This window comes from Neolamprologus multifasciatus, chromosome 13 (assembly GCF_963576455.1).
Source record: "Neolamprologus multifasciatus chromosome 13, fNeoMul1.2, whole genome shotgun sequence".
Classification (NCBI taxonomy): Eukaryota; Metazoa; Chordata; class Actinopteri; order Cichliformes; family Cichlidae; genus Neolamprologus; species Neolamprologus multifasciatus.
This window is the reverse complement of record NC_140451.1, coordinates 19,420,244-19,434,244: the sequence shown is the minus strand read 5'-3', so window position 1 is coordinate 19,434,244 and position 14,001 is coordinate 19,420,244.

Below are 14,001 nucleotides of genomic sequence, written 5' to 3'. Positions count from 1 at the left end.
TGGTCCATTTGATCGACCTTTGTTTTTATTATTTATTTTATTTTCAGTTGTTACAGACGGGACAGACATGAGTGAGGGATAGGAGAGGGAGAAAGAAAGAGGAAGGAAAAGAAAAACAGAAGGGGAGAGGGACAGTGAGAAAGGGGGGAAGAAAAAATATCTCCGGGATCACCTGTTGAGAGAAAAAGAATAGAAAACAAGCAAAAAACAAAACAAAACAATGCAACATACTATACACAACACCATCGCATTAATCTAGCTAAGTGAAAACAGCAGTAAATACTAAATATTGAATGTTGTTGTGCAGCACGCAGGACAGACAGCGCACAATGTGCTTTGAAGTAGCAGCCAAGAAAGGTGTGATTTAAGTCTACGAATAGTGAACACCCATGTGCACACCTGTGTGGATCGGCGCGCTTGTATTCAAATGGTTTCCCCATGTAATGGTCTGCTAGAGGATGTAGAGAGCCATAGCCCCGTCCCCCAGGGCATGAAGCAGGCATGGAGGAGATCCAGGCCCCAGACATCCAGAGGCCCCAGAGTGCAAGAGCCCAAGGAGGACCACCGGAGGGGCATCCGTGCCACCTTCATGGGAAGGGCTGAGGATCCCCAGATGAGGGGTCACCCAGTAGCCACCGGGCAGAAGCTAGAGGGGGCTGCACCGGCGTGCCCGCCGGCTCTGCCGGCAGCCAGCTGTGCCAGAGTGAACCGAGCCGCAGGCACAGAGGCCGGAAGCCCGAGGGCCCCCCGCGCCCCGGAAGAGGCCTGACCGAGCAGCAGGCGCCAGGCCCCGCCAAGTAGTCACCGGGAGTGAGCTGGTACATACCTGAGCGCCCAGCCCCGGACACCAAGAACCACCAACGCACCGACCCCTGAGGGCATCAGTCACCGGCAGGGAGTGTGGTGAGGGGAGATAGGCCTCCACACTTTGGAGGGCCTTGGAGTTCCCAGAGAGGTGAAGTCTAAGACCCGACCTGACATATAGACACAGACAAACAGGCACACACAGACACAGACATGCATTCCCACCCTCATGCACACATATACAAACACTCAGCACTCACCCAACGCAGGAATAAACGTAAATGGACATGTACACACAATCACACTCCCCAAACATACTCTATATCCCGGGTCCAGGTATCCTCACCCCCAGAGATGGAAACGGCACCCAGACCCAAGAGATGTTACCCTTCCCTCCGGGGTGGAGGCAAGCAGACCGCCCCAGGCTCCGCAGTAGCAGGGAGGCCAATCGGACAGCCAGCATCTCTTCCCAGCCCCCCCGCCCCGATGGCTAGCAGAGAACAGGGGTGTGTTAAGACCCCATACCTCCCTCCTCCCGCTCAAGTGTAGTGTTGCTGCGTGTTGCTCTAAAGTGTATTTAAAACAAGGGAGAGCATGGTGCTGCTGCCAGAGAGCAGCAGGTGTTAGCACGGCCCCTCCCGAGAACCCTCAATGTCTACATGGATTTAAAATTGAGAGGTGGGCACCGGCGCCAGAGGCAGGTTTGAATACACAGACCGTCTACTGGACGCCGTTAACGTGCCCACCCTCAAGGCCCTATATATATATATATATGTGTGTGTTATGAGAGTGTAAGTAATGTGGATGTCTAAGTTGTGAGATAAAATTGAGGCACAGGTGGCCAGAAGAGGACAGAGGGGGGGGGGAATGTCTCCCCTGCACCCTGGTGACACACCTGCACCCCAAAGCCCTACCTGTGTGGGTGGGTGTGGTGGAGCGTGAAGAGGGAGGCAGACGGGGATGGGGAGGAAAAGAAGGGAGGGGAGGGTGTCCCTCCCTAGGGCCAGCTCCCCCGCTGACCCCAATATGCACCCCCGTCCTCTGGTATCCACCAAGGCAAGGGAGCCCAGGCCCATCCAGACCGGGGCCTACGGCAGCAACACCGCCAAGCCCCACAGGACCCGGGGCAGCCCACTCTACCCCACCGCAGAGGAAACTGTACCCACCCCAACATTCAATCATCTCCCAGACTACACAAGACACAGACACCCAGGTTAAGTTTATTCTCCACCTCTCCTATGTCTCTCCCCCACCTGCAGAGTGGACTCCTGCAAAGATGGAACAACCTCCCTGCCAGTTCAAGAGCCCCCCGGTTAGGCCGATGCACAAGAGGCCCCCTGCACCAGGGCTGAGCCCCCGTGCACCCACCCGCCCACAACCTCGGCGACACACCGACGAGGACCGAAGCCCCCAAGGCCCAGCCAGAGCCCCAGCACGGAGGCGAAGCACCCCCGAACCCCAAACCCCCACGCCCGCCCCGGATCCACTCAGGGGCAGCCAGGCCACCAGGCCAGTAACCTACGTCCGCCAGCACAGACCATCCTCCAGCCCCGCTGCACGCGGCCACGAGGAGAACAACCTCTGAGAGCGACCAGAGCCACTAACCAGGTTATGAACACAACCCCCGGGTTAAGCCCTCCAGGGATAACGTCTCTAGGGGTCCTCCAGGTGCCCTAAGCCCATCCCAACCTCCACATCAACCACAATAGCCAAGGCGGGACCAAACCACGACCCCCCACCCCCGCTAGGTGATGGAGCCGATCAAAGGAGCCCAGAGGGATTGATCTAATGTGGTGGCAGAGGCTATATCGAGACTAATGTGATCTATTAGATAGTTTCTGTATTGGCTAGAATTAAGATTATTTTTATTTTTCCAGTTCATGAGGACCGTTTTCTTGTTTCTTTCAGTGTAAGACTTTCTCAGAGCTATTAGTGCTAATACCTACCAGTTCAAGGTCATTGTTACCTTTTTTAAAATGTCACACTTTTTTCCTTAGTGGGTAAAATAAGTATTCAATCAATCAATCAATCAATCAATCAATGAATCAATCAATCACAGATACTTCTTAGACACCAACCTCTCCGCCACCATGGGCAAAACCAAAGAGCTGTCAAAAGAAGCTGGAATGAGTTACAAGACCATCAGCAAGAACTAGTGACAACTGTTGGTGACCCTCAGTCTGAAGCTCCATAAAAGATCTTGGTTTATGAGGTGAGGATGATCATGAGAAAGTTGGTGGATCAGTCCAAAACTATATGTATGAGTCGGTAAATGATCTGCAGGCAGTCAGGACCACAGTCAGTGAGAACACCATTGGTAACACACAATGACTGTAGAAAACAAAAATGAGCTCTTTGGCATCAACTCTACCCACCCTGTTTGGAGAAAGAGAAATGACCCAGTATGACCCAAAGAACATCATCCCCACAGTCAAGCACAGAGGTGGAAACATTATGATTTGGGCTGTTTCTTCTACTAAGGGTACATGCTACTTCACTGCACAGAGGGGCCTATAGACAGAGCCACATACCGTAAAATCATAGCGGAGAGCCTCCTTCTCTAAGCTGTGGATGGATCTTCCAGCATGACAGTGGCCCCAAAAATATTTTCAAGGCAACAAAGGTGTGGGTAAAAAGGAAGCACAATAGGATCATGGATTAACCTAGCCAGTCTCCAGCCCTCAGTCCAAGAGGGTCTGCCAAGATGCAGTAAAAGAAGACTAAAGGATTTAGAAAGTTTCTGTAAACAGGAGTGGCCCCAAATCTCTCCTGACATGAATGTAAACCTGGTGACCAACTAGAAGAAATGTCATATCACTATGGTTTCCAGTCATGTTTTGCTTGGGGATCAAATGTATATTTCACTCAGTGACATGCAAATCAATTTATAACGTTTATGTAACATGTTTTCTTCAGGATTTTTGGCTGATATTCTGTCCATCTCCATTAAAATGCAACCATAAAAATTAGAGACCGTTCATTTTCTTGCGAGCAAGCAAACTTACAAATTCAGCATGAGATCAAATAATTATTTCCCCCAAAGTATTTTCCAGCTGTCATCAAATATTTTCCTCTTAGAAAATACATTTTATCTTCCACTGCGAACCCAAGATTTACAGTTCATTTGTCTTATTGATACATGTGTAGATTTCTTTTTTTAAATTCCTGACTCAGTGTCTGAATATTGGTCTATTTACCAGCCTATGGTAGGGTGGCAAACAGTCTATTCTCACTTTGACATTATCTTATATCTTTTGCCAGATCCATACATAGTTGATGATCAAGGTGTTATCTGAGGCAACATCAATGATGTCATTAGAGCCTGCTCTCAGTTACCTCCGCCTGTGTTGGTATTATAGCAGATATGTACCTGTAAATCATTAATGCTCATTCAATTGTCTCCTTGCTCCCTTGGCAGTATCTCTTGCCGGCTGTAGTATTTCATCGGGAAATATGGTACACACCACTGATAAAACAAGCAAGAACAATTCTCGACTTGGCTGAACTCTGTTTCAACTCTGAGCTCATGGCTAGACAGGTGGGGCTGAGGTATCAGAGGAGAGCATGTAATATCTGTATTAAAGGACAGCATGGTATTTTTCCCCTCTTTGTGTTTTTCCGACCGACACCGAGAACAGCCTGCCAGTAGTAATACACACATTTGAAGAACATATTGTAATATTATATTGCGCATGCTCATACTTAGAACAGCCATTGCTTATACCTTAATGCACGAAACAAGGTTTTAACTGCATTTGCACATGTCCAAACAGAAAATAATAGTCTCAAAAGCCATCTGGAGGTCCTGTTTCTAGCTTCTTCTAGTCAAAGGTCAGTGGTTAAATCAACCTCACAGACCATGATAAAGACAAAATTAACTTTTGCCTTTGAAAGGCCAGGTGGAAAAATTTTGGAACTAAGTTAAATGACAGTTTTTTCTGCAAACCCAGAAAGGATTCCTTTTTTACTGTTGATATTTTTTTTAGCTTCCAAAAAGGGGGAAATGCCAGAGAAAGTCTGAGACCCGCTGTTTTAAATCAACAGATGTGCTGACACTGGGTGGCAGCATTGAGTTATTAGTGACAAGAGGACCTCTTCTAATTTTTGAAAAGATAGCATTCTCATGAGACCTTTCAGTTGGAGAAAAATAAAATAAAATAAAGTGAATAAAAGCAAGAAAAGAATTTTAGAATATTTTTGTGGATTTTCCACAACCTCCTGGGATGGCGAGATGCTCCCAATGTTACGTTTTTAAATGCAAAAATGAATTATGTAAAAAACAGAAAAACAGACAGAAAAGTGTAATTTAAGAGTGCATATTTGGATTATTAACAGTTGTGTGGATGATTTTGGGGTTGGAAGTTGTTAAAAGTCACCTATAATTTTGTCCTATCTGAAAGCATTAACCCATGCTGATGTACAAATTTAGGTTTCTTTGATTTGGTTTTATGAGTGAAGACTTTCTCTGTGCATACAGTGGCTACAGTGCATTCAGTGTGAGTGGGAGACATGTTTGGACTGCTTGTACTGGATTGACCTCAGCCTGTGCTGTGAGCAGAATTGTTAAATTTTGACTTGAGTGAACGAAAATGGAATAGAATATACCAATGATGTGAATGTACAGCTGAGGGTTGGTGCGGTTATTTTCCTGCTATTGCTGCAGGCCTTTTTAAGGTTCAGAAGAAAACATTTACCTCTATAAAACATGTGGAGCATTTAAAACAAGTCATATTAATGCTTACAGATGGCTAACACTGTAAATAATTACAAAGATTGTATTAGACTTTTAGTTTTAACCTAAAGACATGGAAGAGCAGGTTGATTAAGTTAAAGTGGTGTGGCAAAACTGTATCCTTTTGATTGTTTTGTGCATGCGTGTGGCGGAATGATAATTCAACATAATTGCGTAGTTTTCTTTTTTGAAATTTAATTGTAAAAGTTTAAAATTGACCACTTAAGCATGTCCAAAGACATAACAAATAGGAAATAAATGCCTTTCTTCTGCATTTAAATACAATCAAAAGCGTTGTACAAAATGTCTAAAGTGGTGAATTTTATTCAGAAAAAACAAAAAAAAAATGAATAAATGAACTTAAAAACTTACCTTTTACACAATAATGTGAGTGGGAGATAAATTTAATATGTGCTAATGGTATGTTTATACATTTCTGTTCTTATATGCCAGGGTACAATCAAGCATGTCATGCAACAATGTCGAGGCAGGGCACATAATGTGGATATTGTACTGGTGGCACAGATTTCCATTTTCACACAGACAATGGGGGCTGGGGGTTGGCTGAGGCAGTGTCTGAGAAAAAAAAGAAAAGAAGGTATTTTACAGTTCTCATCAGACTCACCAAAACACTGAATGATTTAATGCCAAATTAATTACCCCTTACCCAACTTTAGACAATAATGCTCGGAGCCGTCTGTCGGAACGGTATTCTTCTATTAACAGTCGCTTTGCAGTTCAGCCAGAGTGATTTCATATTTAGATTTTATTGTATTTTCTCAGTGAGTGCGTGGCATTGCATCCACAATAGAACGGTGCAGAATTATTTCACATTTTCTGTTGAGTCACCTGTGCAGCGGAGATGGGATCAGCACACTCAGCGGAGGCAGAATTTGTTAAACAGTTAACATATCTGTTCCTAAGCATTACAAAAGGAGCATTTACGAAGTGAATTCAAGCACAGTGTGGTTTAATTAGTTGAAACTTTTTCTAATATAAGGCTTTCTTCACAATCATAACCTAAGGTATGTTTAATCAAATCAGATGCTTGAAATCCATTTCTCCTCTCTCTGCTTGGTTTTCAAGGTCATAGATTTCAAAGCCAGACCGTGTAGATGTTTTACAAAAGCACCATATTAACAACACTCATGAAATCAAAGCAGGCATATGAATTTAATTAAATGTTACCTTTTACACTCCCCCCCTCCCTTAACAAAAGCTGCCAGTTAGTGACTTGAGAGAACTTGGAGCATAAGCACAAGATACGCTGGCTTGTTGTTCGAGGGTGAGGCTGACCTGGTCCAGATCCGGGCCACCTGTGTGGCCTAGCCTGCCCTCTCATCTGCCTCCTGTCCTGGCTCCAGGAAATGGTCACTAGGCATCCCACTGGCTCTTTCCATCCTCTTCTACTTCCCCCATCACCTTCAACACAGAAATCAGAGCTAGGTTAACAGGATGTTTAGAAAAATCTTAATTTCTATCTGGAAATAACATAAAAAATATACATTTAATTATGATATGAATATATATTTTTTTGTCGAGCTACAGCAACAAGCAGAGAGATTCAAATCCCAACTAGCTTAGGTTTATCTCAGTAAATGGATTGGTCTCTCTTGTCTTAGTCTGCGTGTCTCTGTTCAGCAGTCGATAGGTTAACCTGCCTGTGGCATCCATCTTGTGTGGCCCGCCTCACATTACCATTGATCTGAGGGAAATAAAGAGCACACGTGTTATTATATACAGCCCAGAAAAACACCCTCTCACAGTGATGGAGTGAACAGGCCAAATGTATGAAATATTGCCCCTCCGACATATTCAGTCTTCCTGTCAATAGTGCAGCCTTTGCCCACAACCTGGATCAATAAGGACTTTTATCTTTTCACGATAACACATAACGATGCCTGTTGTCTTCTTCTGATATTGAAGTTTTAATTTTGTCCGTATTTGCTTTTACGGCATCTCTTTCTTTCTCTCTCAGTGTTTTTTTTCCTAAAGAAATATAATTGGCGTGGGCCTGCTTGTCTGAGACGTGGCAGTTACAAATTTACATGTTGGTTTTCTGGACGTTTCTCTGAAGCTTTTGGGGGTCTCTCATGTGTGAGACTGCTCAGCGGAGAGAAGACACCCCTCTGTAAAAACATCTGTTGTGGAAATGGCTGTCAGACTCCCTTTTGTGGGCTTCGTCTCCTCCTTGCGCAGAGATTGTCATTTGTTTTGATCATTTATGTGGGTGAAAGAATAATAATAAAAAATCTGGAGAATATTCCTATGTAGTTAAGCTATCTACAGGAGGTTGTGCCTTTTTAATGGAAGGCAACATTTCCATGTTTTAGTGGCACAGTGCAGCTGGCACATCGAGGCATGTCATGTAACTATGTTATTTAATGTAAATCTAAACTATAATTCTCTGGGAGCAATATGGCAAAGTAAAGTTTTTAGAAACATTTTGCAATTTACCAATTCAGTAAGCATACATCCCCCCCATGCATTTAGCGTTATCGACAGCGGCTTAAAAATGATAACAAAAATTATTCATGACGCGATGATTGTTATCACAATAGGGAAGAAGTCAGTGGAGAAGAGAAATTGGCATTGTGCTATATTGTTTCGAACGATTTCATTGTGCAAAACACAATTTATTTACTTTGTCAGATTTGTATGAATGAATAAAGAAGTCATTTTGATGTCATGAGTAGTAGCTAGTGTAGTAAACAAGTACACTACAGCTCATAGACGATGAATAAAAAAGATGCTGTTTTAGTTGATTGTCAACAAGAAGTTTGCCTTCTGTAGGGACTGCAGGTGCCACAAAAGTCAGATGTGACTGAAATGACTTGGTAACTCCTAAGACTTTCATTCTACAGCAATGCCCTGTTTGTACAAATGTATGCCGACTGATATTCTCTTTTGTAGTCTTTTAGCGATTTTACTCAAACTTGAGCCAAATTTGATTTGGGATTTGTGGAAAAGTGCATCATGACAGCTGTGATGCACTTTGAAATGATAAAAAACATTACAGTTTCACATTTAACCTGTCTTTGTATGATTTCCACAAAACAGTTTTGGTTGGATGTTTCCTTAAGAACCTGTGCTACGTTGTTACATTGTTTTTTTTTTCTTTCTTGTTTTGAAGTACGGCATTAATACTCCAAAGTGGTGTACACACTGACTAAATCCTGACTGCAATGTACAGTTGGTTTACAGTGTATATAATAATATTATCTTGTGTCATTTCTATCTGAACAGTCTAAATGTTATATACGAGACACGGTTTAAAGATATCTACATTTAAATGGATCATAGCTATAAGATCCTTGTGGGAATTAATGCAGTGCTTGTGACTGTGTGATTTTTCCTGAGGAACAGGTGAATGTTTGAGTAGAGTGACACCTCATAAACTAGCTGATAACCTGTTCCTGCGTCTTCTTATCTGTCTTCCAGACAATCCCTGCTCCCTGAGCACGTTGTCATTTCCCCTCAGGCCCATTATCAGATCCCCTCTGTGGGCTCCCAGCAGCTGCAGTCATTGTGGAAGACTCTACTTTTATAGCGCCATGATGTCTGTGACAGGATTTTCTTTTATATTTTTTATGAGGGAATATATGCTGTATTTAGCTTGTTTGGATAGTAGTTTCCTTCTTTTTTTAATGCATGTTAACACAATACTAGAAAAATATAATAATGCCGTTTTGCATTAAAAAATATTCTGAAAACTTGACAACTGTAAAAAATATATCAAACATATCATAAAAAGAAGAAGGATTAAATATTTAATATTTAATATTTAATTTCACATATCATTGTTGTGCTATTTTCCCCAAGCTATATCATCAGTAATTTTTTCCAATTATGTTTCAGCACTGATCGGCCCCTCTACTATCTGCGGGAAATATGTTATCTCTCTCTGCCATTCATGTACACATTTATTGGTTTCCAAGTCTCTGGGATCAATCTTTTGGCCACCAGAGGAGCATAACTAATGGCAACATTAGAATGGCTTTGTGAGAGGGACTGGCCGGATGCGGGTTAACCAAGCAGGAAATAATCTAGGATTTTATATCCTGCATGAATGGCCATAGGATATGCTGAGAATAAATTAATCCCCCCCCCCCCCACCCTCTCCAAATTTTAGCAGAGAGGTTATCTTTTCAATGAAACACTTTCAGAGAGGCAGGTGAGTTTGTTTGTCTGATTTTCTTGAGGGAGGGTGTCCCCATGCACGCACATGCACAGATGTGAAATTTCTGAGCAGATAATGATCGTCATCTTAATGCTCAGCCAGGGTCAGACTATCTATTCTCTGTCTGACCGCAGGTCTAGACAGTCTTCCTCTGGAAAGCCTTTTCCCCCTTCCTTTTAAAGACCCACTTCTATTTTCCTGTTGTGCCCAAACAAGGATTTTATAAAACGGGTGACATAGCCACACAAGCTGTCTGTCGAATCCCCCTTAATTAAAGTGACGTTTAAAGCCTTCCTTAGACACTAATAAACCCCCTCTCCATTAAGATCCTCCTAATTACTGTGTGCAAAGGAAAAAGGGACACACACAGACAGACAGTGTGGAGGTAAGCCTGCTGGCATTTGGCCCCATAAGCTGAGTGCCACACAAAAGAAAATGTCCCCTGGGTTACCCATCCTACCAGAGAGAGAGAGTCCTTTTTTTTCCCTAACCACCCCCTCTTCTCCTGTCTTCTTCTTATGAATGAAAGTATATGACATGCGGGGCTGAGTGTCCATTCATGGAGCTGGTGGAATGTGGGAATAAGGGCTTTGAATGAAGCATGAAACACAGACACCTGATTAGTCATTAAACAAGCTTTTGACATTAGCAGCGTTTAAATGGGCATGCTGGAAGTGAGAGCGCTGTCATCAATAAACACCAATCCAGTCAAGTGAGGATGATTGGAAAAGGTATTTAGTGTAAACTTAAAGATACAGCCATCCTCCTAGTGCTGGTGAAACCTGAGTATCTGTAGACCATACATGTTTTACATGATGTTTTGCAATGGTGCATAGCACTCCCACGTTGGTCCAACGTGGTTTTGTAGTGGATGAAATTGATGTGGACAAGAGAAACTCGTGTTGTTACACCTAACACTAAGCAGTAACCGTCCACACACTGAGCACCGAGTCACAACAGCTTCGTGGAAGAGGCAAACCCAGAAAGGTTAACCATGTTTGGTTCATGTCCTAGTCTGCAGATTAATGACATTAACGAAGCTTCCATTATTCGCGCAACTGGGGGAGACAAGGGCGTCCATGCGGAAAGCCACATGACCGAAGCAGAGATAAGAGAAAATGAAATACGTCTTCGTGGAGACAGGAGGGGCCAGGAAGTGCCACTCCAAATTAGCTGCAGGCCCAGTTTGTTGTTACTTCATTAACCCAACAGCCCCGGGAAAAATAAAAAGCCGGGTCACAACCTTTAGCAACAGGGAGGCCTGAAATTTGGAAAGAGCAGCCCCGTCAAACTTTTACTACATGTAACTGCTGACAGAGTATAGACAAGTTTCAGTCACTGTTTCATTGTAACTTTTTACCAAATAATTTGAGGTTAATTCAGTTTTATTGGATGTAATTTCATATTAAAAGTGATAATAAACACCGGCATTACCTTATTGCCATTGCCATGTTTTTAATCATTTACACAGGTGTGTTGTTCTGTCTTACTTTTTTTATTCACTTTATCTCCATCTAGCCAGTGATCAGTGCTTCCTAAAACAAAGATGAACCAATCAGTACGTATTGGTATTGATTTACATCTTTCTCAAACTCAACATCAATACAACGTCTGTTCTTGATTGAGCTGACAGCATGTTATGTCTATAAAATGTAATACATTAAGTATTATTCTCAGCCAAACAACCAGTCTTCAGGACACAGATCAGACAAAAAACTCAGCAGTGTTACTTCAAACTGTGCAGTTACATATTGACATATCTGTTATGAAAGGAGATGAGCAAATTACTGATCGTCAGTATCAAACCATGTGGATTGTGCCCCTTTGTTGATCTTTAATATATGGTAGCGAACTTCAAAACAGAGCCGTGGTGTATAATGCCGTCCTTGTTGTTGTAACACGAGCAGAGCAGCGGCTCTTTATTTGCAGGCAGTGACTTTATTAGAGTCTATGGTTACAGACCCTTGGAAGGAAGGCTATTGTATTCTCACCCCTTCTCTGGCAAACCTAGCTCTGCTGCACTCTTCCTTTGTAAGCTCTTAGAAATCTGAAGCTAGTATGCATTATGTTGAGTATGTTTTGAATTTTGAGCTATATTTTAATCAGTAGAAGTATGTAGTCTGGTATTTATATAATGTTTTTTAATGAGCACTCAAAGCAGTTTTCAGACTGTCACATCTACTCATTTACGCACATATTCAAACAACGCTTTTTTATATGCCTTTAAATGCATCATTGGGGGGAATTTCAGGTGGAGTATCATGCCTGAGGATAATATGAAATATGGAGAAGATGGGGATTGAACTACAGACCTTCTGTTTAGTAGACAACCCACTCTACCCACTGAGGCCCATGGATTTGACAAATTCATTACCTTTGCTTCATGTTTGTCTCTTAAAAAGCCTCTAAGTTAGCTTAAGTACATTTCCCGCCTCACTCACTCACACACACACACACACACACACACACACACACACACACACACACACACACACACACACACCCACACACACACACACACACACACACACACACACACCTACTCAGCAACATGGATCAGCAGCAGCTGACTTGGCTAGAAACTCTGTGGCACAGGTAGACAGAAGCAGGGTCCAGCGAGTATCTACTGAGGCTGCAGACACATCTGCCTGCTTGATTTCACCTGGTAACTGAGCATGTAGTATTTACTTCTCAGCTGAAATGCAATCAGTGGCTGGTAGCTGGCAAAGAAGCAATGAGCCTGTGATTAGGTGCAGTCCCTCCCCGCCCCACGCCTTTCAAGGAGTAAGGCAGAGTTTGAGCTGAAGAAGTGGCAAAGAAAATATATTGCAGTAGTTTGGTCTCTCACACCAAACTGCATGTACATTTTAAAACACGGTGAAGGAAAAGTTGATTTGGTTTTGACGTCAGGGAGCTGTGTGGCATTAAACTGATTAATGCTAAAGCTATCACTATAGGAAACACATAAATGACAGCTAATTATAACTGTTTCACCATATGTGGAGAGTTTCAATCAATCCTATTTGGGAGCTGTGTCAGTATTAAAAAGAAGCGCTTTCTGAAGTCCTGGTGTTGTATGTGTTAGGAAAAACTGCTGAAGTCCTACGGTAGAGTGGCTCTTGTGCCCATGTAAACATTTTACATCCTCGAGACAAGAGTCACCTCTCTAATCTGACTGAAGACTCTGTGGAGAGGTCCTTTATCCCACCCTGTTTTAACTGGTTGCTCACAGAAGAGCCATTTACCTCCACTAATGGGGAGTGAGTCTTTCACCAGGGCCTGTTTGCCTCTCAACACTCTGAAAGAAACTTTGCCAGAGAGGAGACATTAAGAAAACCAGCTAATCTGCAGCAGTCAATCTGTGTCTACCTAGGGAGCAGAGCGAGCTCTGTGGTGCCTTTTCAAGAGGCTACTCTTCACAGCAGCTATAAAAGTGTCAGCACTTTTCAGTTACCCCGATAAAGACAGGGGTTAAACAAAAAAAGTGATAGCCATTTTTTGGTCCAATGAATGCTTAAAAATTAATGATTTATTATTATTTATGCCTGTGTTCATTGGAATATTTCATTGTACTTATGTGCAACAGCATTCCCATGTTCAATAATTCTGGAAAAGCAAAGTAATGACCTGATGTGTTTTACGAAGACTAAAAATCCACTGCAAGTCATTAGAAGCTAGCATGCTAATCATCGCCTTATTTTAGTAGGACTTTAAAGTAGGAGAAGTAATTTGCTTGCACTCAAGTACACATACTGGGTTTTGACCTGGTAATAACGCTGGTAAAAGTGTTCAATGATCCCCAGAGTTAAATTATCCTGAAGGGAACAACGTATGTAACCATCATCAAAATCCATCCAGCTACAAGGAGGACATTTTGCTGTTGGCCAAATGTAAACCTCCTGGTGGCAATTTGGAAAACCAGCAGATCAAAGCGTTAAGTCCATCATCTGTTGAACTTATAAAAATATGTTAGTTCATGCAGTAGTTTCTGAGAAATTCAGTCTGGACCTACCAGTATTAGCATCCTTACCCTAGACCCACCTTGCTAGGTTAAAAAAAATAATACCAATAATACAACTACCACTGATAATTAATTTAATTATCTGAAGCATCTACAAGAAATACCAAATACTGGAAAATAAGAATTAATTTGACCTGATGCTAAATTCTCATTATAGCACCCCATTCAAACCAAAATGTTGATTTTTAATACCACATGTTTGCAATCTAGTAATAAAGCCTCACTCTCTTCAAAAGAAACCAGAAGATAGAGTTGTTCTGGGAA